The 24,959-nt window shown below is 42.6% G+C and overlaps 1 long non-coding RNA gene across 1 annotated transcript; it reads right to left on the reverse strand.

Annotated features, from left to right (window-relative positions):
* Positions 18,368-20,545, reverse strand: LOC109713729. The gene is made up of 2 exons (XR_002217157.1): positions 20,210-20,545; positions 18,368-18,594 (listed from the first exon to the last, which is right to left on the reverse strand). It is a non-coding gene; the product is annotated as an uncharacterized LOC109713729 (long non-coding RNA).

Consider the following 24,959-nt stretch of genomic DNA (forward strand, 5'->3'; position numbering starts at 1 on the left):
TCCAGGGAGGATGGTACGCGCATCTACCTATGGCGCGTTATTTGCTTATATAACAACAGTTATCATAAGGATAAGCATCAAGATAGGCGCCCAGTTTCGCAGCACTTTTATGGAACGGAAGTGCAGTATCGCCACCTGATCATTGGATGAATCGGCGAGAGTTTGGACTCTAGCCTCTGATCAGGTGCCACAGCGAACGCTGAGGATAAGGTTCGACTATTGCTCTGGGAGCGACTTTGAACGGCGCATGAAGTTAACAGAGAGAGCTACGCGAATCGACCGACGGCTGGGAACTTTGGAGTTCCAAGTTGAAACCATGTGTTCTTGAAGGTCTCGCTCGACCTAGAGCAACTCAAGACGATTGCAGGATTCGGGAAAGTTGAGCCCACTCAGTTTCACCTTGGAGGCCGTATGAGATCTTGAGCGTGGTAGGTTCGGTAGGCGTATGACTTGCTCTACCACAGGAACCTACTCGGCGTACACAACCGTCTTCCAAATGTATCAGGTCCTCGGAAGCGTACATTCATCGAATCAGCTCAATCGTTTTTGGGATGCGTCAGATGGAGTTGCGACGTGAAGGCCATCATGAGCTTCGAGGAACAACACACTGGAAGATTTTGGCTCGCGAAGTGAAGAACCTGCGGCATCAGGGATATTCCCGTATGTGAAGTGCTTTTGGATCAATACCATCCGGGCGAGGCTGGGAGGCCGTGGCTAGAGAGTGCGCTGCCGGAGCGCTATCTCCACATCTTTTTCACGATGGAGGCCCTTAGTATGCTTATTTGCTTTCGAGTTTCGCGGACGCGAAACTTCCCTTTTTAGCGAAGGGTATGTAATATGCACTGGATCTTAGCAAAATTTGCAAGATTACGATTGTTTCTGATCTGTGTGTGGAGCCTTTCCACATTTTGTGGAGGCCGTCGTATGATCAGGTCCCGACCCCTGGCACCCTCCGCGCGAGATGTTGGAGTGGGACTAGTGGCACCAAAATTCCAAATTCGAAATTTGCTTGGACCAGGCTCTCGGGTACCTGGCAGCAGGGACTTGTACCAGGAACAAGACTAGGCCTTGTACTGGACAAGGGTTTGTGGGTCACCCCGTACCCCAGCCATCTACGGCTTGTACCGGTACAAGAACCGCGACCTGCACCAACCACCAATCGCGACCGCGAGCCTCGGGTTTGCATTTTTTGTCGGCCTTGTACAGGTACAAGAGCCCGTGTACCGGTACACAAGAGGCAGTTTTATTGTGGCATATATGGTCTGCAAGCGGGTTTTTACGAGATTGTAGCAATACTATACAGCACCCACAGCCCCTTAGGGCTTCTTTTGTGCTGGGACCATGAGGAGAGAAGAAGGTGAGAGGATGCCTAGTCTCTCACCTTTCTTTTGCACTTTTTACGTCCTTTGCTTGGTCTTATTTGGGTTTCTCTCCTCTTTTTGGCATCTTGGTCGCTTCTCCAACCATATGTTGATGGCTAGAGCTTGAGAGGAGCTTGATTGGCTGAGGAGATCTCCCCACCACTTGGATTGGAGCCTAAGTTTGAGCTTCTTGAGAGGTTAGAGAACTTGATTTCTCCGTATTAACTATTTGATCCTTGTATATTGAGGCTTTTTGTGAGATGAAACCACTAGAATTGAGGTTATTAAGGGCTTAATTTGGGTATTCTTGCAATCTAGGGCTCTTTGAAGGTACTAGAATTGATTGGATTAGAGGCTCTCATTAGGTTGGATTGGATGATCCTAGCTTCATTTTTGAAGTTTTAACGAGGAGATTTTTCAACCTAGAGGAATGAGTTTCCTCATCCTATGATTGATATAAGATTAAATGTCTATGAGCTAGCGTTTGGTTTGTTTGGCCGCATATGATCACATGTCTTCTGTACTCTCTAGGATATTAGAAGACTAAGAGGACAACCACATCGTTGGACGCGCGACGAGGAATTTCGTTGCCATCGGTGGGTTTGCTTGCTTGAAATCTGGAGGAAATTTCCTCCTAAGTGTGTAAATGCTTTCATGCTCCTTAAATTTCATCATGCATATTCCCATTGTTTAGCTATGCTATTTATAGAGTTTTTGATGCTTAGCTAACTCATATTGTTGATGCAACAAGAAATTTACTCCTCATCATAGAGATGAGAAGAGACAATAGTGCTTTGTTTAATATGCATGCAACGAATATCCCATTGAATGATAGGAAATCAAGATTATCCGCTTCGAATTTTGACTTAGAACTCCTAAGTTCTTGAACTTAAGTTATCCATGTTGGGACAAAATTGAGCCACTAGTGTCATAAAGAGGCACTGGCCACTAGAGAATTATTAAACTGCAACATAGAGACTTGCATATAGGCCCACATTGACATCAAATATATTCCATATTTTGAGTATATGCATGAAATAGTGACTTGCCGGAGGACATTTACTATATACCAGTTATTAGACATGCACGGACTTATTGTACTTGCGACTATTCGTTTGACCTACTTATATAGAATAACTCATATATGCTTGTGAGGCGTCTCTCCTAACAACGGCACTACAGAAATGGCATCCACAAGAATACATATTAAGAATAAGGTCGACTTGGGCGCCGAAAGTGATTTGCCCTGGGAGAAGCTCCATCCTAAGGGTGGGGATGATGACTACCACGGGGCCATTAGGCTCGGCACCGGCCAGACAGCCTACGGGTGGGTCTCAGGGCCTTAGACAGCCTTCGGGTGGGTCTCTTCAGATTTGACTTCGAGTATTCATGACGACTTAGAGTATTACTTGGACATTGACTAGAATAGTAAACATCGGCATTGTACTATTTCGCATTGTGAACATTATGTTAGTTGGAGACTTTATGCTATAGTAAGTTATATTTTACTTACCGTCTAATTAATATATTGTTAGACACTGACCTCTTCTTGTAGCTTTTGGGCCTTGTGGCGCAGTTCACTGAAGTCAGTAATTGCCCACTGGGAACTATTTTTAATAGTTCTCACGCCCCTGTTTCTATGTTTCCTTTTCAGAGCCTTCGGCACCGGCGGAGGCACGGGATCGCGGCAAGGGGATCGCTTAGCTAGCTAGCGAGGAGTGATACTTTGCCTAGGTGGTTACTCTTTCTTTCGTATTTTGAGAGAGTGTGAGAGATTTTGTATCCATGTGTAGAGACCACCTATGTACTTACCTTTAGCACTTGTATTTGGGATCCCTATTGTACTTACTTTATGTTTTATTTAGTGGATTTACAGTTTTAACTTTATCCCTTGTTGTAGCAATTAGACATCTGCTATGCTCTGATACTCCTAGATGTATCGTATTATTGCTTTTATTATTGTTGCTTTTAGACGCCTTATATGTTGTAGACATATGGCGGGTCTGGGCACGCGCCGGGCGGGCTTCCGCTGGGTCCCGGGGCGTGACACTAAGTTGGGCCGTGAGCTAAATCGAGCATTAGCGAGGATGGAAAGATGATGAAAACATGTTTGAAAACATGTTTGGAGAGTCTCGGTTCGATTTGAAATGAATCGGAGGTCAAACGGACGAAAACGAGCGAAAATAGAGCGAAAACGGACGAAGCTGAAAATTGGCTAAGTCTGGGCTGGAGGTCTCTCTGGGACCGGTCCCAGGCAGAGAGACCGGTCTCTCAGGGACCGGTCCCTCATGCAGAGACCGGTCCCCGAACCCCGAAAATGCCCAGTTCGGGCTGTTGCAAGAGAGGCATTGTTGTGGGACTTATATGCAATTGTTGCATAGGTTAAGTGTATAGAGAGGGTTAGAACACCTCTCTCTCTCTTTCCCTCACCGTTTCAACCCCAACACCATCCCTCTCTCTCTCTTAACGAAAGAAGAAGAAGAGAAGAAGAAGAGGAAGGAGAAATAAGAGAAGAAGAAGAAGAAGGAGAAGAAGATCAAGAAGGAGATCTTCATCCTCTCCTTCGTCTTCCTCGTGCTTAGAGCGAACCTAGAGAGGTAAGCTTTGTTACCCTCTCAAGGTAGATCTCTAGAGATAGGTCTAAATGCTCTAGAAGTGAGTTTAGTAGGCTCCTTTGATGCTAGATAGATGTTTATTGCATAAATCGGAGATCGATTTGGTGGTTTTTGCCGTAGTCGCAAACTAGGGCATCAAAAATGGGATTTTTGTAAATAGATGGGTTTGATCTCAAATAACCCTATGTAAACCTAATTGATAGGTAACGAAACACGTTGGCGAAGACGGTTCGGCAATCCGATGAGCCGTCAAAGATATTGAAGAAACGGACGCTTGGAGCTTCGTTTCTGCCTGGAGGGCCAAGGCGACGTCCATAAATCGTGAAATCGGGTCCCGAGCATTGTAACAGCGAGGCGAAGACCGTTAGCACTTGAAACGGCGAAGCGACGCGCTCTTGGAGAGCAACTGTGAGATCGGGCCCAAACGGGTGCCGAGTGTCGCGGGAGGCCGATTGCAAGTGACGACGAGCAATCGGAACGCAAGTTAAGGTGGGTTGTGTTTACCGAAGCGACTAGGTCGCCCTTTATGTCTAAGATGATTAAGAATCTATGTTGATGCATATGAATGTAAATGCGGCATATAGATGATGCATATAAATGTAAATAAAGCATGTGGTTGATTCATGTAGTTAATGCATGTTAATAATATGATGTAAATGCTAAGTAGATCCATGTAAAATGATATGATATAGAATACATGCTAGTGATAATGCAAATGATATGTATGTGTGCATTGGAATGTATGCTAGGTGCATGTAACATCATGTGAGCATGTTAGATAAGATGCATGTGCATATGGACTTGATATGACAAGTAGGATATCAAGTAGATCGAGTGGCATTAACCTAGTGTTAACAAACATAGGTCGAATATAGATGACATTGAATCTAGCGTTGTTGAACCTAGGATAAATAACGAGTGGCATCTAACCTAGTGTTAAAGAACATAGGTCGAGTATGAACCTAAAGTCGGGATCTAGGTGTGTGGCATCTAACCTAGTGTTAAAGAACATAGGTTGAGAACTGAACCTAGAGTTAAGGTAAACCTAGGTTGTGAAATTGAGACATTAGACCTAGAGTCAGTTGGACCTAGGGTGGAAAGTGCATTGGGCCTAGATAGGTCAATAGTATAAGGTTGGATATGGACCCTTGACTTATGAAGACGATTCCGGAATCCCAGTACTTGTGAACTCAAAGTTCTTGGACCGCGGGTGTATGCGGCGATGTTCCTCTCCCACCGGAAGAACTTTGAGGATTATGACTAAGCAAGAATAAAGAGCGCTAGGGTGTACGCGGCATGTTCCTTTCCCTATCGGGGATTTTGGCTATGGGTGTATGCGGCATGTTTCCTCTCCCTTTGGCGGATCCCTGACCACGGTGCACGGACCTTCGGGCGAACCATTGGGCGATGTGGTTCTTGGCTTGCAGGCTGAGGTGCATGCGACAGGGTCCTTCACCTCGAGCCGGGCAGAACGCGGCTTATCCGCAGTTGATTGACTCGAGGCTGAGTTGGGTGGCTAGCTGGAATAAGGTAGATAGAACCTTGAGGGCTAGTGGTAAATGTGTAAACCTAAGGTAGTAGAAACCTTAGAGTTGGATGACATGAGCTAAGATTAGCGAGATTGATTGTAGAATTAATAATTCTACTAGTTGTTGCATATATTCCTGTTGCATATAGCATGGCATCATTACAGTTGTGAGGCAAAGCGAGGTAAAGTTAGTTGCATGTTTATGATATACATATCTATCTGTTTATTGGACTAACTTGTATTTGCCTCCCTTGGACCTGTTGGTCGAGCTCCTCCCTTGGGTGGCCGTACCCACTGGGAAACATGGAGTTGGTTCTTACCCCACGTTGTTTTGGGGTTTTACAGGTTCGCACGTGAGCGGTGCGGCGGCACGAGGCAAGGGCGTAGCTCCGTAGATAGCGCCCTACCTCCATAGACCAGAGCTAGCAGTACCCCGTCGACGTAGCTTAGGGGTATAGAAAATGAAAGGAACAAAATGTATTTACCTTGTAATATCTATGATGTAATAACTTAATTGCTTTGGAAGTTGAATGTAATATATAAGGTGCGATGTAAATAAATGAACCTAATGTGAATGTATGTAATAACATAGGATGTGTTATGTTGTGATACTTTCCTTACGCAATCATGATTGATATCTGTTCCTGGTTGGAACCATTGTAATGTACATTGTTTGGATTGCGACGCCTAGAACGTACAGGGGAGACTCTGTCCGCATACAGGGGAAACCCCGGTCCGTTCGGCGGTCTGTCGTCGGCGCCGTGACCCGGTCCAAATTGGCGGTTGGTCGCGTGGCGTGACAGATATTGGTCACGGGGCGTGACACCTATGCTGTCGACCTAGAACATCCTAGTGTCTAATACCACTATGCTCAACAACCTAAGTTCAATACCACTCTAGGTTTACCACACATCATGACCTAGGTCTTAACACTCTAGGTCCTATGTCTCTGTCCCATAACCTAGGTACAATCGCTAGGTTCTACATCATCTCTTCCTAGATGTCAACTTCTAGGTTCACTTGTTCGACCTATATTTACTAACACTAGGTTCAATGCCACCCACCTAGATTGTTTGACTCTAGGTTTACCTGTTCAACCTATGTTCTTTAACACTAGGTTAGATGCCACTCGATCTACTTGACATCCTAGTTGTCCAATCGAGTATTCTATTGTTCTCATGTCAATCAACTCTACATTTTTAGAGTTATAATCTAGTTCACATGCATGTATATATAGTCATGCTACTCATGCACTCATGCGATCCTCTAGCATTAATACATCATGTTCGTCATGCATTCTACTTAGCATTTTAATATATGCATTATCATTAACATGCACCATTTAGCATTGTCTACATGTATCAACATGAAAACGTTTGTTTCTTTGACATAAAGGGCGACCTAGTCGCTTTGGTAAGCACAACCCACCTTAGCTCGCTTTTCGATTGCTCGCCGACACTTGCAATCGGCCTCCCGCGGCACTCGGCACCCAATTTGGCCCGATCTCGCAGTTGCGCTCCAACAGCGCGCCGCTTCGCCGTTTCAAGTGCTAAAGGTCTTCGGCACGATAACACGGTGCTCGGGACTCAATCTCGCGATTTATGGACGTCGCCTTGGCCCTCCAGGTAGAAACGAAGCTCCAAACGTTTGTTTCTTCAATAACTTTGTAACGGCTCGTCGGATTACCGAACCGTCTTCGCCAACGCGTTTCGTTACGTAACGATTAGGTTTACGGAGAGTCAAATGAGATCAAACCCATCTATTAACAAAAACCCTCTTTTGATGCCCTAGAATGCCATTATAGTCAAATCCACCAAATCTATCTATGAAATAGGGAAAATCCATCTTAATAGCATGCTAGGGTTCCACTCCAACCATTTTTTAGATATCAAAAACCTATCTCTAAAGATCTATCATGAGAGGGCACCAAGCTTACCTCTCTAAGCTCACTCCAATGGTGAGAAGAGGATGAAGAGAATGAGGAAGATCTCCTTCTAGTCTTCTTCTCCTTCTTCTTCTCTTTCTTTCTTCTCTTTTCTTCTTTTTCTTTCTTCCCTTTTCCTTTCTTTCTTTTTTCTCTCCTTCACGATTAGAGAGAGAGAGAGGAGGCGTTGGGAGAGTGAGGGGAAGAGAGAGAGAGAGATACCTCTCTAATAACCCCTCATATGGTCATTTTGCACATAAGCCTCTCCACTTTTTCATCTCTCAACTTGCTCTTACTGGCATTTTTCGCCCAGAGAGACCGGTCTCCCCGACCTTGGACCGGTCCCGAAGAGCTCCCCCCCGATGTCACGCGTTCAGGAACCGGTTTGTCCCTGAGAGACCCGTCCCCCGGAGACCGGTGTCACGCCCCGGGGACGGCAGAGGCCCTCCCGGGAGCGCGCCCAGACCCGCCATATGTCAACACATATAAGGCGTCTACAACAACAGCTAAAAATAAAGCCAAGGATAATGTACAACTAGAAATATCAGAGTAAGAGTAAATCTATCATCTATAACAAGGTGGAAGGAATATGCTAAACAGTAAAAGTGAATCATAAAGTTTTACAATAATCATCTCCAAAAAGGTACAAAAAGGGGTGGTCTCTATATATGGGTGCAACTCTCAACCTCTCAAAAAAAAAAACAACGAGAGGTAGACCACCTATCAACGCGTCCCTCGATAGCAAGCTAGCTCGAAGCGATTCCCTTTCTGTGGTCCCTAGCCTCCTCCGGCGTAGAAGGCTCTGAAATAAGACATAAAATAGAGGGCGTGAGAACTATAATTTATAGTTCCCAGCGGGCAATTACTGACCTCAGCTCAATGCACCACTAGGCCCCAAACGAAAAGGGTAAGTACGGTAAGCAACAATAATAATAATAATAACTGCGGTATGAAAGCATGTATGTTTACTATACCATAAGCATTACGATGTCAATGTGTTGTACATTTACTCTTTCATAATGAAGAATGTCCAATGCATAAGTAATATGTCTCAACATGGCAACAAGTATCATAACCCGTTCTATCAATATATGATGATTATGTTCTATCATAACAACCAAGTATACAATGATGCAATAAGTAAACTATCAAGTATACTATATATCTCAACACTATGCTATAAGCATGTCAAAGTAATCCAACTACTAATCCTATCTAGTAGTGATGGTCATTTTCCGGTTCAATGTCATCGTTTATTCATGTTCTAGGACTTACATAAATGTAGTCCAGCTTGTGCCACCTAAGTGTCGGTGGTAGCTCCAGCATTTCCACTCTAGGAATGAGTCTATCCCTCTTGACCCCGTAGGTTTCTCAATACCGCACGAGCGAACATAAGTCGCGTAGGCCAATTCTGGAGTGCCGGCTTGTAGGGAGCGACCCTCACAAGCATGTGTGAATGAGTACAAATGGCAAGCAAGCGTAATCATCGTCTCAAGTACCCAATCCTCATGTCTCTAACATGGTAATAGTCACTAGCATCTCAATGATCTAGCTCTAGGTCACAATGTGAAGTTCCAACATTCACTGAGTCTAGTGCCCCTTTATGACACTTAGACATTTCGATGTTCAAGTATGTTCCAATTCTCTCAATGGCCTTATCTACTAGGTTCACACATAACCCGAGCTCAATGCCGCTTTATAACATTAACTCACAGTTTCACATGTCAATCTAGTCCAATGCCCCTTTATGGCATTATAATAATTCCATGTCCAACTAGGGTTTAAGTCCAATGGCACTTTACATATATCAATTCTACTATATAAACAGGAACCCAAGTCTCCCATAAGAATGCTAATGCATACATAAGCCTCACATGCAAGTTCTCTACTTCATAGAGGTCCGAAAATACAATGTATGTAACATAGGCATTTTAAGCATTCTAAAATTCATAATAAATACATTTAACATGACTATGCATGATTTTCCAATTTACGATATTCAAATCATCCCAAATGAGAATTTCTCATTGTGCGGCTAGGTCAAACCCACCGAAGCGTCTCGGAACCCTTCGTAAGCTCAAACGAAGTTGTCCCCAAGTCCTCTAGCACCCTAAGGGTAAGGAAAGAAGAGAGAAACGAACGTTACGAACAATCCCTAACTCGATCTTTAACCGTCTCAAGAAAAGGGCAAAACTCACCTTCAAAGAAGAAATCTCTTCTCAAGCTCCAAAAGGGAGCTAGAACCCTTCCAATCTATCCCAAAAGAAGGTTCTAATCCAAGAAATTGAGCTCCAAAAGCCCTAGATCCAAAATGCACAAAATCAACCCTAAAACCTCATTTTAGGGTTTCATCTCAAAGAATCCATCAAAATAAGAATCTAAATGAAAGAAATTTGTTACCAACCTCTTTGAAGCTTCAATCCAAGCTCTAAGTCCTCAAACTTCAAAGATCCACCCTCAACCAAGCTCCAAATCCAGGCTTCAAGCTTCAACCAAGGTGGAAAAGCCTCCAACAAGCAAAAGAGAGGCTTAATCTCATAAAATCCAACCAAAAAATCAAGGAAAGAGATGGGGAGGTGTGGAGAGCTTCCTCACCTTTCTCCTTGCTGGTGCCAAGCTCAGGGGAGGCTCCTAGGGCGTGGGGATACAAATAGAGAAGCCACATTGCAAAAACATCCCTGCAGTTTCGACCAGATCAAAATCTACCACTGGGTACCGGTACACAGGCCCGCGTACCGGTACACATCCCACGAAAGTGCCAAACCCGAGCCTCGGGTTGGCTGGGAAGCTGCCTGTGTACCGGTACACGAACCTGTACCGGTACAACCATCAATCCTGTACCTGTACAGCCATCAACCCTGTACCGGTACACAGCCTGCTGAAGGCTACCCGAGAGCTGACCAAAAATTCGATTTTTCGGATTTTGGAGCTAAGCTTCAAGCCTCAATTCTCGGGATACGAACCACGGGTCGGAACACTGTCTACGACCTTCCACAAAGTGTGGAAAAGTTTGGAACACAAATCAAGCACTCGAATCTCGCAATTTGCAAAGGTCCAATGCGTTACAACCGGTCTGCCCACCAGAGACCGGTCCCCGAGAGCTCGTCTCACGTGACTTAGCCATTTTTGGCTCTTCTCGCTGGTGTCGCACACGGGGACTGGTCCCCCCTCTGCCAGGGACCGGTTGCATCAGCCACCCCGCAACCACAAGCCGATGGGACCGGTCTCTCACTGCCAGAGACCGGTCCCCGAGAGCAAAACCTACCAAAAGTGCGAATTTGCATCTTTTTCTCTCGCGGACTCCATTCCAATGCATTTCTTGGGTTTCGTGCATCCTTAGCTTTTCCAAAGCTTACCAACTCGACTATTAGTCGATTCTGGACGAAGTGCAACTCTCGGATTTCGAGAATTCACATTGTTACATCTGTACTGGAGATAGCCGCTCGGACTGATGGAGTGGAGTACTTGCATGCAAGTTTTGACTCTCTTCGTGATTGGCGACGTGTTGTGGATACTATTTGCATGCCTGGCACTGAATCGAATGGAATTTTAGTGATGCCTAAGGATCTGAAGATGGAATACAGGTTTCTGAATTTCGTGGTTTGTTATAACATTTTGCCCCTAGCGAACATGAAGATCTTATAATGGGATCGCATACTCTATATGTATCTGTTAGGGAGCCCGGATATTGTTAAGGCAAGGAATATTAATATGAACATCCTGTTTCTGATTTGGCGGAGAATGGCGAAGGATGTTAAGACTTCAGGTCAGAATGAGTGGTTGCCTTTCCCATTGATCATCATGAGGATTCTGCGACTTTATGATGTGGATACACGTTGTACATCCTATGAGCATAGTCTGGGACGGATCAGTGAGTCTACGTTTGTAAAATCATTAGTGTAGCTTCGAACTCCGTCACAGCGGCCTTCTTCACCTACTGCTGCTCCACCTCCTTGTCACGCCCCGGGACCCAGCGGAAGCCCGTCCGGCGCGTGCCCAGACCCGCCATACGTCTAAAACGTATAAGGCGTCTAAAAAAAAATAACAATAATAAAAGCAATAATAAAAGACATCTAGGAGTATCAGAGCATAATAAATGTCTAAATGCTACAACAAAGGATAAGGGTAAAACTGTAAATCCACTAAATAAGACATAAAGTGATACAAGAAAATCCCAGATACAAGTGCTATAGGTAGATACATAGGTGGTCTCTATACATGGATACAAAAATCTCTCACTCTCTCAACTACAAAAGAAAGAGTAAACCACCTAGGCGACGTACCGCTCCTTGCTAGCTAGCTAATCGATCCCCTTGCCGCGATCCCGTGCCTCCGCCGGTACCGAAGGCTCTGAAAAGTAAACCATAAAACAGGGGTGTGAGAACTATTAAAAATAGTTCCTAGTGGGCAATTACTGACTTCAGTGAATGCACCACGAGGCCCAAAGCTACAAAAGATGTCAGTGACTATAAAAGTAGCAAAGCGAAAGGTAAGTAAATATAACTTACTGTAACATACAGTCTCTACTTAGCATGAATTACATATATAATAGAACAACATTATCATGAATGTACATGGGTGTGTATGACATGCATAAGCATAGAAATGCAACTAATCCGATGTCCTCAATGCAGAAATAGCAAAGGTGTCATTGTTTACTATTCTAGTCCAAGTTCACTTTAATAGTTTTAAAGTTCACATAGCACGTCCTGTCACTAAGTCCCAATCATATAAGACCCACCCGAAGGCTGTCTGGCCTGCGCCGTGCCTAATGGCCCCGTGGTAGTCAACATCCTCACTCTAGGGATGAGCCTCCCCCACGGCAATCCACTTCGGCGCCCAATCCCGCACGGGCGAGCATATGTCGCGATGGCTATCTCCGGAGTGCCGGCTTGTAGGGAGCGACCCTCACAAGCATGTGCGAATGAGCACAATGGCAAGCAAGCAATGATCCGTCTCAAGAACCAAGTCCTCATGTCTAACAACATGGAATATATCAAGTATCTCAATGGCCTATCTCTATGTCATCATGTCTGTAACATAGAATGTAGCAGATATGTAGTGGCCCATCAACATATTTCTATGTTGCAGTTTAATAGTTTACTAGTTTCAAGTGCCCCTTGATGACGCTTTTGTTCAACGAGTTCCAAGCATGGCATTAGTATGTTCATGATGCATAATTCACTCAACTCTAGCATGGAAATATGTTCTCAACTTGCAAAACCAAGCACTATCCACAATGCATGCAATCTACACATATAGCTCTACTATATGGAGTACAAATTTTACGATATATGAGGCATGCATGTTAAGTGTTCTAAAATTCACATAAATCATATTTAGCATGAATTTGCATTCAAAAATACTTTACGAAAAGTTTAGAAGGCATAGGGACCATTTTGCCCTATTTTCATGAAGTCAAACCCACCAAAATCGACTTCTTCGTTTTGCCGAACGAAGGTATCCACAAGCTTCCTAGTGCCCTAGAAACATCAAAAATAGGGTCACCCAAACGAAACGAAGAGCAAATAGCTCAAACACTAAGCTTCTCAAGCTAGGGTTGGAGAAAACTCACCTCAAGTGAAAAACCCTCTTTTAATTCTCAAATGGGAGGTAGAGATCTTCCAATCTAACCTATATAAAGGTTCCAAACCCATCAATTAGGTCTCAAAACCCTCAAATCCAAAAACCCTCAAAATAAACCCTAAATCCCAAAATCTAGGGTTTCCTCTAGCAAAACCTAGAAAAACATGTAACAAATGGGGATTACAAGCTACCAACCTCAAGAGAAGCTCCAATCCAAGCTCAAAACCAAGTAGGGTTGAAGTTTGATCCTCCACAAAGCTCCAACCGCAAGTTCAAAGCCACCAAAGTGAGAAATGGGGAAGAAGATGATGCTCCAAGGCCTCCAAGCAAGCTCCTTCTCCTCTTCTTCTCCTTCTTCTCCTTCCCTTTCTCTCTCTAGAAATGTAGGAAGAGTGTGAGGGAGAGAAAATGAGAGTGAGAGGGGAGGAGAGGCTGCCTATAGCCTCTAAGGTAACAAAATCCAGTTAGGCCCCTCATAAACTCAAATTTACATCAGTCCGGTCTGGGCAGTTTTCGCCCAGAGGGACCGGTCTCCCCGACCTGGGACCGGTCTCTCGCCTGCCCGGAAAATCCAACGTTCGGGGAACCGTCTCTCCCTGCGCGGGAACCCGGTTCTCTCCTGCGCGGGACGCCGTGGTGTCACGGACGGTTGCTCTCGCCGGCTCGCAAGCACTGTTCAGCTGGGGGGCGGTCTCTCTATCAGGACGGTCCCGCAAGAGGATAAAAGCTCTGGACTTCTTGCCAAACTCGTCGAGATCGTAATTTAGGCCGCGTATCCCATTCGACAGCCATCACCAAGTGTGAAAGTTCGGAATACAAATCGAACACTCGAACCTCGCAATTTGCAAAGGTCCAGTGTGCTACACTCCTGCTCCTACTTCTTCACGTCCTTCTGTCGAGATTTCTGAGGAGGATGTCTCGGTGCCATCTGTTTTTCGTGAGCAACAACGGTTATCGGAGGAGCTTCAGAAATTATCTGCGGATCAGGCTCGGATAAGAAGGGATGTGAGCAAGATTAAGCGTTTAATGAAGGCTATCTTTGAAAAATTAGGTTGTTGTAGCTCTGATCTTCCTCCACAGGGTGATGACTCAGATTGAATGGTGCAGGGTTCCTCTTTTTGTCGTTTTGACGTTTTCTTGACAAAAAAGGGGAGATGATGATGATGATGCATGTATGATGCTAATATTGTGATGCTTTGCATGTATGATGCTGATATTTTGATGCTTTTTAGATGATGTATTTAGATGATGATGATGTTTTGAGCTTTGATGCTTATTTAGGTGTTGATGGTTTTCTAACGTTGATGTTTTTCTAACAACTCTTGACTATATGACTCTTTATGTTTGATCTTTAATAAAAACTCTTGAATCTTGACTGTGTTTTGAGAATATTTTTGCAGGAACTTTCAAAACTTCATGACTCCATGTCTAAGTTATAGAGTTTGTATTAGGATTGTGAGAAAAATGTAATTTTTTCTTTTATTGGATCGATCATGCAGGAGATTGTCGTTTGGTGATTGCGCCAATCTTCTTTTTATTGTTTCTGAGTTGTGCACGAGCGTTGTAATATATTTTGTCACGAAATCGCCAAAGGGGGAGATTGTTAAGGATTTTTTAGGTTGACGGATTTCGTAAAGTCAAATGGAGTCTTGAAGAATCAAGCACGGAGTTTTGAAACTAAGATGCAAGTTGAAGATCAAAGACTCATTCGGAAAGCTCGGCACCTCAGGTATGAAGAATAGATCATTTATGGTGATTTTAATTGATTAAAATAAGTTTAGAAGACTTGGATTGCATTAAGAAGCTGAATCTGAACTTCTCAGTGTTTTGGTTCCAGGGTTGAGAGACCGGTCCCCGAGGGTCCTCACTGCGTAGAATGTTGAGGCAACCGGTCTCTGGTAAGTAAGACCGGTTCCCGAACATGGGTTTCTCTATCACGCAGTGAGGGACCGGTCTCTGGCATGAGAGACCGGTTCCCGAACGTTGTGTTTTCTGTCACGCAGCGAGGGACCGGTCTCCTACTCGAGGGACCGGTCTCTCAAAGACCGGTCTCCTCGAGAGGACCGGTTCCTGAGGACGACGTTAGTTTTTAAAATAGATTTTTTGCAATCCTAGTCCACTTCTAAGTCTTCTAAACTTATAAATAAGCTATGGGGGTCATCATATGAGTTGAGGCTTAGAATTTCTACTTTTCTAAAACCCTAGAAACTTGTTTTCATGTTCTTATGATTTTATTCATATAACGAGTTTCGTATAAGCAACCATAGACTTGATTCTTAAGTTTTAACTCAAGAATTTCTTCGAGAATCAAGTTGATGATTGATTAGAAGGTGAACCCTCATTGCTTATGGTATTTTAAGTCTTAATCACCACAAATCATCAATTCTACAAGCTCCGGGGCTTCCACCTCTCGATGTGAAAAATGCAGTAGATGAAAGATGGTTTGTTTGTTGTCTTGAGTGTCTTGACGTGAAGGTGTCAATCTTTGTTTGTCGTCTTCACTTGATTAAAAGTGGGGTTGAAGTGAAGCTGAGTTTCAGGTGAAGGTGGGGTTCAGATAAATGCAACTTTGTTTGTACGGGATTCGCATTAATCACGGTAGCTTCTCTCCCCCAGCTAACTACAATTGCGGGAGCCGGTACTAAATGTTGGATATGGGCGAGACTATGGTAAACTTTCTATACCTAGGGTTCCTAGATTTTCCATTTATTGTGGATCTCCCCCCCACTTATCCACATTTGCCGTTTTTGATTTGGAGAGCTACGTTTATTTTCTCTATCGCCTTTTATTTTTAGTTGTGTGGCTCTAAATTACGCCCTTTTGAGGTTAGGCCTCACTTTTTGGGTGCCCTGGCTAGTGTGTTTCTTTTAGGTGATTCTTTTGAACTCATGTTCACTAAAGTGGTTTTATGTACTGAGTTAAATGGCTTAAGAGCAACAGCTAACAGAAGCGGCCAGGAGCTAGCTATCCTTAGGAGGTTAGCTGGGGCGGCGTTAAGGAACGGCGCAGTTGCGGAGTTGAGGAGCTTCGCAGGTGGCTTAGGAGCCGAAGTGCGCTCTAGGTGCGCGGCTTGGAGGAANCGACCTCGGTAAAGGTATCGCGCCATAGACAGTGACTACCCGAGTTGGGTCCTTACATTTTATAGTAGCATACCCTTATTCATCTTTTGTATTTGATGATTTGAGATGTAAAAGCAAGAATGAGAATGTAACGCTTAATTCTTAAGTAAATGTGATGTAAAAGAAATGATGCAAGCAATGTAAAGAATCATGAATATGAAGGTTAAATGCAATGTATGTGATCAAAAGTGAATCATAGTACTTGTATAGTTGTTTAGCTTCCTTTCTTTCACTCATGGCTATTGCTTACCCTCGTGTAAGCCGTTTGTGTATATTTCCGCTAGTGCTTTTCTCTACTTGAAAAGGTACAGGTGATGAGCCTTGGGCGGACAGGAAAAACTCTGTCCGTTCGGCGTCTGTTCGACGTGTCCGGGCCGGCCCAAATTGGTATCGGTCCCGGGGCGTGACACCGTCACTCTCAAAAAATAGTGATCGATCTCCCACATACGGTATAAACGAATGCTATGGTGGAGCTATCTCTAAGGACATGTCACATTCAAAACACCATACGAAAGTCAGTTCTGTTACAACTCAAGACACATGGTGCCTTCTTTACATTCGACTTCATACAGGCTATTGTCAACTTTATAGTCTCATCATAGCTTATCTAAGGCGACATTCATGATTGAAAGCTTGCTTATTTAGTGCGAAGTGGATCACCTACATTACTAACTGCATTTATGTGATCTTATTTGTCTCATTTTGCTCGCTCTCCTAGCGACAAGGCGATCACCCATATGAGAGGACTGATCATGGCCTGGTGACATTCATTCTTATAAATTAAGGATATTGTGCACTAATTATATTTTTAATAAAGTGATATCTGTTTCAATGTGCTTAGATTTTTCATGATATTTTGGATCCTTCGCATAAGCTATCGCTACTTTGTTGTCACAATAGATAATAATAGCATCATTTGCACGTGCTGTTACATTCAAATTTATCATAAATCTCCTTAGCCAAACAGCCTTTTGTATTGCTGCTGTAATCAACCAATTTTCACTTTTAAATTTTTTGTAATATATACAAATTTATGGTTTAATTTTTCTTAAAATTTGATTTTAAATTCTAAAACTTTCATATTTTAATAATTTCTGACAATAATTATGAAATATTATCATGTATATTATAAGTAATACTTGTTAGTATATTTTAATACGACAAAAGCTGTCAAGCAGAGATGCCCAAAGATGTGACAGGGAGTATTTCCAGAGATGCCCTCAACCAGAGGATTTCTCCACAGAAGCATCAGTAGTGATTTCTCCATAGAAACGGTCGACCGGAGGATGAAGCAAACGGTGGGAATAAGCCAAGGAAGAAGAGCGAGGATCTAGGGTTCGGCACGAAGATGAAGTGGACCGCAACCTCAGATCTAGGTAGCCTGAGATCTAGAGTAAGACCAAAGCTACGAGGAAGAAGAAGGATGGACTCATGGAAGCAAAGAAGAGGGGCAACACCAAAAACCTAGCACCTTGAACGAGGCCTGTGCAGTGTTCGGTTGAAGAGGCAATAGGAGGATTTCCAGAGATGCCCTTGAGCGGAGCAATAAGCTGGGGATGGGAACTACTGTTCCCACCCATTCAAATTTATGTTTGGGTACAAGGGAGGAATAACTCCTTATTCCTCCTTTATTGAACCAAACAATGTGTAAATTAAGGGCATTTGCTTTAGTACTTTTTCCCAAGAATTAGATCCAATGGTTAATATTAAAGGGCATTATTGTCAATTTGATCCACAAACTGAAAAGTAAAAAAGGCAAATAAAATGTATGGAGACTCCTCAACTATAGTTCATTTTAAAATGGCCCCTTCATCTTTTAATTTTTTTTTTGACACACTTTTTAGTTTTGTTTTTTTTTCCGACCTAATAAATTTTAGTCAAATAAACTAAAATTCTATTGAAGTTACTGATGATAGAATTAGTACAATTATTTTAATCTTATTTTAACAAATTTAACTACAATAATAAAAAACTAAAAGTTAATAAAGGTATTAAATTGCTAAAATTTTTAACGTAACTGATTGGAATAATTTAATTTGAAAAATCAAAATATAAAGATGTCTTAATTAAAAGAAAAGTAAAACTGAGGGTGTTACGTCCCGCTATCGCCAATTTGGTCGATCCGGGCCCGCACACAGACGCCGAACGGACAGCACATCCCCTGTCCGCCCAAGGCGCAACAACCACAAGTACATGTATAAAGAAAGAAATAATCCCAGGATAACATTTCAATATACATGGCTTACACAAGGGTAAGCAACACAAGCACAAGTGAAAGAAAACTAACTAAACCATTCATACATTGTATCTTGATTACTTTAAATCAAATACAAAGCTTGCATAATTATTACAATCATACATTCCTCAATATATACAAGGTACCACTATACTCAATGGATGTCCACTATCTATGGAGCACTGACCATGTCACGATCCTTGACCACCCCGCACGAGTTAGAACCTGCATAGTTAGTGGGGTGAAAACTACTGAAGGTTCCCAGTGGGTTCGATTGCCGACCTCGCCGACTCACCCATTAGGTTTACTTAGGCATATGTAGACAAAGGAAGAGAACAAATAGTAACCAACTATATCATGCATCTACTACAATGCCTGTACAAAGCGGGAAAGAACAGTATATATATTCATGGAGTTTATGCATGCATGCTACTATAACTATTACCCAATCAATCTAGTTAACCATTTGATTAACTATAACTCACTAACCAAATCCCTTCTTATCAGGGAGAATTCCGCTACAACCCGACGGGACCATCTACTGGGGAGAATTCCGCTATCGACCTAGTTGATGACAACTCCGGAGCTCATCGCTCAAGGAGGAGCGACCTTCCTCGAGCATTAGACTAATGTGTGTATGATCCAATCCTCACTTAGAGGATATACTGACAATGTCACACTTTAACTAGCTCTTTATGCTAGGTTTACATGTCCAACTCTAGATGGTAATCAGTTCATCTAGTCATGATGCCACCAAGTTTACTATTGTCATAATCCAGTATTGGTTCACACATTCATAGGGTACTACATTCATGGTTCTTATCATTCCACCATACCCAGTGTTATTCATACCATTTACTAACAATGCCACTTTGTCAACTACTTCATAATTCAACACAAGTTCACACAAGTTCATACATCTATAGGGTTCTATGTTTACTAGCCATTATCCACATGTATTCTTGCTTCCAAAGCATACCAATAGACATATGTCAATCTAATCATATATCAAGCTCAACCCTATAATGCATGAATACCAACTAAATATATACAATCCATATATACTCAAGAAAAATGATATAAATATAATAGGTCATTCGATGATTTCGGAAGGCACCACCCACCTTTAAATGATGTTGAGATGCGAGAAAATTACTTCCCGCGATTTATGAACAATCACAACCCTCGCTCGTGACAAACGAAGCTAAAATGAGGTTTTTCCTCACTAGCTTGTCGTAGGCTCGTCGAAACATCTATCCGAGCATTCCAATGCGTCGATCTTATCCTCAATTAGAGTTTCAAGTGACCAATTTCAAGCTAGAGCCTCAATCTTACAAAATAGCATTTTTGAGCTTAAGCTTTATACAAACTGTTTCTACACCAATTCCACAAAACACATGGAATAATTCTAGCTTCAATCAACTTAAAAACCTCAAACTTACTAGTTTAGAGGATTTACATTAATCCCTAACAAAGGGTTACAAAAATCTGCACAATAGCTCAAACTTTATTCATGCTCCTACAACTTTCTTATATAACCCAAGTTCACATACCAACTACACATGACATAGTTTATCTTTAGGTTTTATAGCAACTACATGTTCTAACCAGCAAGCAATCCAAATTTCAACCTTCTTTTGGGTTAAATTCCACAAACTATAACCAGGAATTATGACCCACTTACTATAGGTTGCTTACTTCACATATATACACATACAACATATAGCTTGTTCTAGGTCTATCATGGCATCTACAAGCTTTAGCAACCCAACAACATCCAAGCTAAATCCTCTTTAGGGTAATTAGAATAATTCTCATCACAGCAACAACATCATCTTACCTCCGATTGCTAGCTTCACCAGCTGGTTTCCCTCGACGAAACGCTCGCAAAATCGACACCTAAATCACATAGAAATCAATTTCTAAGCTTCAATTTCAACATAAATCCATCCAAAATACCTTCCTAACATTCACTGTCAAGAATCCACCAAAAATCTGGTTTGAAATTATAATAATATTATAATAAAAACCCAAATGTCGAAACGCTAAAAATCAGGAGCGCGGCGTTTCGATCGGCTCATCAAACGGCACCAAATACACTACTTTCTTCTTCCTCTTCTCTTTTTTTTCCTTTTCTCTTCCTTTCCCTCTCTCTCTCATGCGTACAGGATGAAGAGATAAGAATGGCCCTGGCAGGTTATTGGAAATCCACTAAGCAATGTAACAATTACCATAACACCCCTCACAATAGCCTTAATTAAATCTGTTTCTAATTCAGAATCTGATTCTATTCGCCGGAGCCCTTCTGAATGTCCGTTTGCTCTCAAATTTGACAGTCAGGCTCGATTAACATTAATAAGGAGAAAAATATCTTAACTTTCTAGTTCGGACCATTTTTGGTCACCGAAATCTCTACCGACTAAAATCTCTAACAGAAAGCAGTCAGATTTTATTTTTCATTTTTCGGGTGTCAGAATGACATGAAACTTTTAATCTAGCCTCATAAAAATAATTCCAACATATTCTCCAATTTTCATAATTTTCTGACACTGTGAATTTTTTACTAAAATATCAGCCCCGTTCCTTACAAAAAATTCTAAATCTTTTATTTTTATTTTGATTTCCGCACCAGTTATTTCCGACTTATATTTTACTTTTTTAAGTCCAATAAAAATAGTATCTTACACTATTTTAATTTACACTTACTTTTATATTAAAAATTCGGTACATTATAGAGGGTGTCACTTCTATATGGCCTAAAGGTGGGTGGCCTCCATGTATGTTTACCAATGAAAGGAAAAAAGGACACGTAGCTTCCAAAGTGATCTTTCAAAGAGAATAGATAATAGATAGGGAGGGCATACACAAATAAGATTTGTAGAAAAGCAAATGAGGATGACGAGGATAAGAAAGGGAGAGGGAGTTAGGGTTCCAACTCAGTCCTCTCTATCTTCCTTTGAGTGTGACGAGAAAATAGGGAGGAGGAGGAAGCGGGAGGAGGAGAATTAGGCAGTGAGCTTTTGTCACGCCCCGGGGTCCCTTTTTGATATAAATTCAATGCGGAAGTGCCCAATTTTTTTTTTTTTTTTTTAAATCCTGACCCCCGGGGTATGTTCACACGGACAGAGTCCCCCCTATATTTGCACGGTGTCGCACAAGTATAAGATACACAAAACAAGATACAACCACTGAATATGAACATCCACATATTCATACACCATTCACATCCACAATTATTTCCTCATAAATTTTCATAAATCCACATCTATCAGTTTAAAATGTTTCTGTAATACACTGGATCTTAGCAAATTGCAAGATTCGAGTGTTTGATCGGTGTGTGGAGCCTTTCCACAGTTTTTGGAGGGTCGTGGATAGTGTTCCGACCCCTGGCACGCACCTCGAGGGTGTTGGTTTGAGACTTGGCACCAAAATTCCAAAAATTGGAATTTTTGGTCCGCCCTCGGATAGCCTGCAGCAGGGCTTGTACCGGAACAAGACTGGCCTTATACCGGTACAAGGATTGATGGTTGTACCGGTACAGCCATCGGGCTTGTACCGGTACAGAGCCGCAGACCGCGCGACCCGAGCCTCGGGTTTGCAATTTCGTCGGCCTTGTACCGGTACAAGAGCCCGTGTACCGGTACAAGGAGGCAGATTTCGTGCAGTTTGAACTGCAGGGGGTTTTTCGCGATTGTAGCCTATCTATTAGTAACCCCACGCCCCTTAGGGCTTCCCTGAGCTTCACAGCAGCAGGAGAAGAGGTAGGGGAGTTCTCCACACCCTCCCTCTCTATTTCTTTGATTTTGGTTGGTTTTATTTGTGATTTAAGCCTCTCTTTTTCCCTCTTTTTGCTTCTTGGTGTTCTCCCTCCATGGAAGGAGCTTGAAGCTTGGTTTTGGAGCTTGTTTGAGGGGAGATTTTCAGATTTTGGGGACTTGGATACTTGTTGGAGGCTTCCAAAGAGGTTAGAAGCTTAGTTCTTCCCTTTGATCCTTAATTTATTGGATTTCATGAGATGAAACCCTAGATTGTGATATTAGGGTTTATTTTGGGTATTTTGAATCTAGGGCTTTTGAAGCTAGATTGAGTGGATTAGAGGCTTCCATTAGGTTGGATTGGATGAGCCCTAGCTTCATTTTGGAGCTTTAGAGGAGATTTTTGCACTAGAGGTGAGTTTTCCTCACCTATGCTTGATTAGCTTAATGATTGAGCTAGGTATTGTTCGTTTGGCTCGTATGACACATGTTTCTATACCTCTAGGGTACTAGGAGACTAGAGGACACCCTCGTGGGAGCGAACGAGGAGTTTCGTTGTCATCGGTGGGTTTGGCTTCGTGGAAATGGGGCGAAATGGCCCCTATGCTCTTTCTACTTGTTGTAAAATATTTTTAAATTCATTTCTATGCTAAATGGAATTTATATGAATTTTAGAGCACTTAAAATGCATGCCTTGTGTATTATGAAAATTTCACTATATAGTAGAGCTATATGAGTAGAATGCATGCATACGGGAAAAATGTTTATTTTTGCAAGTGGAAAATACATCTCTTATGAGGATTATGACTTGGAATATGTACTTTGGAACATAGTTGCCATGCTTTGACATAGAGAACAAGAGTGTCATCAAGGGGCACTTGAAACTAGTAAACTATTAAACTGCAACATAGAGACATATTGATAGGCCACTACGTATCTGCTATATTCCATGTTAGAGACATGATGACATAGAGATAGGCCATTGAGATACTTGATATATTCCATGTTGTTAGACATGAGGACTTGGTACTTGAGACGGATCATTGCTTGCTTGCCATTTGTGCTCATTCGCACATGCTTGTGAGGGTCGCTCCCTACAAGCCGGCACTCCGGAGATAGCCATCGCGACATATGCTCGCCCGTGCGGGATTGGGCGCCGAAGTGGATTGCCGTGGGGGAGGCTCATTCCTAGAGTGGGGATGTTGACTACCACGGGGCCATTAGGCACGGCGCAGGCCAGACAGCCTTCGGGTGGGTCTTATATGATTGGGACTTGGTGACAGAACATGCTATGTGAACCTTATAACTATTAAAGTGGACTTGAACTAGAATAGTAAACAATGACATCTTTACTATTACACTGTGGTCTTTGGATAGTTGCATAATTATGCTTTACATGTTGGGTGTTCATGTGCATATAGCTAGTAGTTGCTTTCTTACTTATGCAAATCATGCTAAGCAGAGATATCATGATTAATGGGTACTCGTTTATTTATTTACTTACAGTGCATTTATCGCTTTTGTTATAGTTGTACACTGACCCTCTTTTTAGTTTCGGGCGTAGTGGTGCGTTTCACTGAAGTCAGTAGTTGCCCACTGGGAACTATTATTTAATAGTTCTCACGCCCCTGTTTCTATGTTTCCTTTCAGAGCCTTCGGCACCGGCGGAGGCACGGGAACGCGGCAAGGGTGTCGCTTAGCTAGCTCGCGGAGAGTTCTTTTGCGCTAGGTGGTTACTCCTCCATTTTGTATTTTGAGAGAGGAAGGGGTTTTGTACCTTGTATAGAGAGACCACCTTGTATTTCTTTTAGCACTTGTTATGGGATTCCTATTGTACTTACTCTATGTTTTTATTTAGTGGATTTACAGTTTTACCCTTATCCTTTGTTGTAGCATTTAGACATTTATTATGCTATGATACTCCTAGATGCCTTTTATTATTGCTTTTATTATTGTTGTTTTTAGACGCCTTATATGTTTTAGACGTATGGCGGGTCTAGGCACGTGCCGGGCGGGCTTCCGCTGGGTCCCGGGGCGTGACAGTTTCTTAGCTAGAAACTCGTTTTAAAATACTAATATCCAGGAAAAACTGGAAAATTCTTTTAAAACTCGCTACCACGAGGGGTAGAAAACCATTTTTATTTTTGCAAGAATCATGAATCCTTTATTACATTCATAAAGCCAGATGAATCCAAATACAATGAATCACTGAGCCATAATTACTGTCTAAGTCATTTATTTAAAAGAAACTGAGTTTAAGAGTTTTGCACGGTGTCGCACAAGTATAAGATACACAAAACAAGATACAACCACTGAATATGAACATCCACATATTCATACACCATTCACATCCACAATTATTTCCTCATAAATTTTCATAAATCCACATCTATCAGTTTAAAATGTTTCTGTAATACACTGGATCTTAGCAAATTGCAAGATTCGAGTGTTTGATCGGTGTGTGGAGCCTTTCCACAGTTTTTGGAGGGTCGTGGATAGTGTTCCGACCCCTGGCACGCACCTCGAGGGTGTTGGTTTGAGACTTGGCACCAAAATTCCAAAAATTGGAATTTTTGGTCCGCCCTCGGATAGCCTGCAGCAGGGCTTGTACCGGAACAAGACTGGCCTTATACCGGTACAAGGATTGATGGTTGTACCGGTACAGCCATCGGGCTTGTACCGGTACAGAGCCGCAGACCGCGCAACCCGAGCCTCGGGTTTGCATTTCCGTCGGCCTTGTACCGGTACAAGAGCCTGTGTACCGGTACAAGGAGGCAGATTTCGTGCAGTTTGAACTGCAGGGGGTTTTTCGCGATTGTAGCCTATCTATAACAG

The sequence above is a fragment of the Ananas comosus genome, linkage group 8 (assembly GCF_001540865.1).
Source record: "Ananas comosus cultivar F153 linkage group 8, ASM154086v1, whole genome shotgun sequence".
Classification (NCBI taxonomy): domain Eukaryota; kingdom Viridiplantae; phylum Streptophyta; class Magnoliopsida; order Poales; family Bromeliaceae; genus Ananas; species Ananas comosus.